Source organism: Sinocyclocheilus grahami, unplaced genomic scaffold, assembly GCF_001515645.1.
Source record: "Sinocyclocheilus grahami isolate Dianchi unplaced genomic scaffold, SAMN03320097.WGS_v1.1 scaffold772.1, whole genome shotgun sequence".
Taxonomy (NCBI): Eukaryota; Metazoa; Chordata; class Actinopteri; order Cypriniformes; family Cyprinidae; genus Sinocyclocheilus; species Sinocyclocheilus grahami.
The window spans coordinates 212,195-215,082 of NW_015505951.1; the positions used below are offsets into that span (position 1 = coordinate 212,195).

Sequence of the window (2,888 nt, forward strand, 5' to 3'; positions counted from 1 at the left end):
GAGAGCCTTAAAGGGTTCTCGAATTTTTTTTTTTTTTTTTTTGCCGAGGACCATCACGCACGGACAGCGAGCAGCCAGTGGCTCATTGGTTTGTCTCCTTTATTGACAGTGTAAACATCCAATCACAATGCACTATAGACGGAGTGATTAAGTATTTTGCTCCGCCTATATAAAGATCGCTTCACCCCAACTTCTTCCTCGTCGGCTTTTCCCACGTTTTCACAGCAGCATTATCAAGAACAGACTTGCTCTGCGGTGAATGATGCGGGCCAACGAGCAAGGCAGGAGGACAAGAAGAGAGTAGTTGAATCTGTAAAATGCTTGATAGGGACTCACAGCAGAGGCAGGCATCTAACCCTCTAATGAGTGCAGAATACGAAAGCACTCATTTGTCCCCCGCGATTTTTTGGCCAAGTCAAGTCAAGTGTGTTCATAGAGGTTTCCATAGGCCAATACGAATAAATCTAGATTTAAATTAAAAAAGACACGATATTGTCGGACCTGACGTTTTATTCTTATCCAAAACAAGATGTGATATGAGTGTGATCAGAGGCGTCATGCCCAAGATTTCTGAGCCAAGTGGATTTTAAATGCAGCTTCCAAAAGACATTTAATATGTATCACATTTGATACAATCACACCGGTGTGATTAGATTGTTTAGTGCGGCACAGCATCAGCTGCTATTCAAATCTGCGTTTGCGCTTTGGCTGGCACTGAGCCAGAGACAGACGCGTTTGTACAGCGCTGCATTATAACCAATCACACACGAGTCTGTTGAGCTTATGAATGCAATGGGTAATCAGAGACATTCAGATGAGTCATCGCTGAAACGCAGTGTTTTGTTCACTTGCTCGCCGACTGTGCAGATGTGGATACGAATGTAAGTAAGATATTCATTTCACAGAGTAAACAGCTTCAGTGATTTAAATGGGAGTTTTTGAGAGTGCCTGAACTGATTTTTTGTCCCAGTCCAGCCCTGCCTGAGATCGAGAATGGGCCTTAGGCCGCCATCCTTCTTGGGGACGAGGAAGTAACGTCTGTAGAAGCCTGACTCGCTCTCGGCTGGGGGAACCGTTTCTACGTTTCCTTTTGCTAGCAAATTCATCACCTCGGCACGTAGGACGTGTACATCCTCGCTCTGAACCGAGGTGGAGACCACGCCGCTGAAACGCGGAGGTCTTCGAGCGAACTGGAGTATGTAACCTTGTTTTATTATCCCCATGACCCAGCTTGACACTCCGGGGAGGGCCTGCCAGGGCTGGATTGGTTCGAGCGGTGGGCTGCCTAGGGGGGACCCGACGCTCGCAATGAGTGGAAGAGGAAATTTGCTCTCTTTTTGAAAATGTTTGTGTTTTATTTTTCCCACTATAACAGTGGTTGGTTGTGTGGACATGATTAGAACGGGCCCCATGTTCACAACAGTATTTTTGGTCACAAACACATTGCCATCGGCACCCGGAACTGAATGGGGTGCTTGGAGGCATACCAGAGGTGTTTTGGGGGGTGGTCCGGCTGCAGCGAGACTTGGCTCCATCCTCTTCCTGTCCCGCAGATCAGGATGACGCCTGAGGCACAGGGTCCAACACTATCTTATATCTTATCGGCGTATAGGAAACTGGTGGCGTCTGGCCGAGCGGGAGCGCTGGTGAGGCTCGGGCTTAGGAGCCGTGGGAGCAACTGATGGCGCAGGCTTCGCGGAATGCTGAGTCGGCACACTTTTTGGGCGACTAGAAGCAGCCGTTGAGCTGGAGCGCTTTGGCAGGAAGTGTCGCATTGCTTGGGACGACTTCTGTGCTGCGGTAAAACATTCAGGGAAGTCCTCAACTGCAGGTCCAAACAGGCCAGTAGGGGAAACCGGGGAGTCGAGGAAGGGGACTTTATCAGCTCCGCTGCCGAGCCATTGGTTAGTTTTTTATTCACTGCACAAACCAATGGCCGTGCAGTTACACTGCGTTATTGAAAGGCCTCAGTCATCGGAGAAAAAGGAGTTTTCCCAAAGCATCTTAAACAGACGCAGTACGAGTGAAGTATCGATAGGGAACCTGTTTTTCCTCATGGCAGTCAATCCTGAAAATATTTGTTACATACAAATTCAGTGCATAAAATTCTTCTAATTTTTGTTGACTTAACCAGTTTTGTCTTGCTGAATGCTAATATGCATCGCACTGAACTTTTTAGATACAGATTTCAACAACAGGCAAAGGTTTACTAGGGAAAGCCAATAGTTTAGTACACAGAAAAACAATATGTACTTTTGTTTGTACACATTTATTTTGTAGCAATGTGTAGCAATAAGTTGTGAAAAGTATAACATTTTTACTGAGAATGAACTTTAGACAACTGTACATACAATTTGTTTAAACGAATAAGAAATTCACATTCAAGGTGATTGTAAAAGATTGTAACAATAACCCTCAAAATATATTAAACCCTACATGAACCATTGGTGCTTGGATCCCGATGATTGCAGCTTATACAGCTATATTAATTTCATAACCTTTTCAGTAACAAGTCGACTCTCACAGTAGGGGTACAGTGACCTTATATTATATAGTATATATTATATTATATTTAGAGTATATTTTTAACCATATATTGTTAATTTTATATTTACTTCATGTGGTATTCCTAAAAATAAATTAAAGTAACACTTTATTTAGAGATTGTTAGAAACAGAGTTCTATAATTTAGCCTGCTTTAATTTGGGGTGCTGTCAATCTACTGAAGAAATTTGGGGGTACGTAGGTTAGGAATTTTTTTTTTCACTCAGTATAGTATACTTTTTTCCCCAGCATATTTGGGGGGGGGGGGGGGGGGTTTTTTTTAACGGGGTTTCTGTTTTTTTTTTTTTTTTTTTTTTTTGGCCTTGTGGGGTTTTTTTTTTTCC

At 43.6% G+C, this 2,888-nt stretch overlaps 1 protein-coding gene across 1 annotated transcript in view; it reads right to left on the reverse strand.

The window, feature by feature from the left end:
• The window catches only part of LOC107561433 (uncharacterized), a 13,593-nt gene that overhangs the window by 9,934 nt on the left and 771 nt on the right, over positions 1-2,888 (reverse strand). The window lies entirely within an intron of this gene.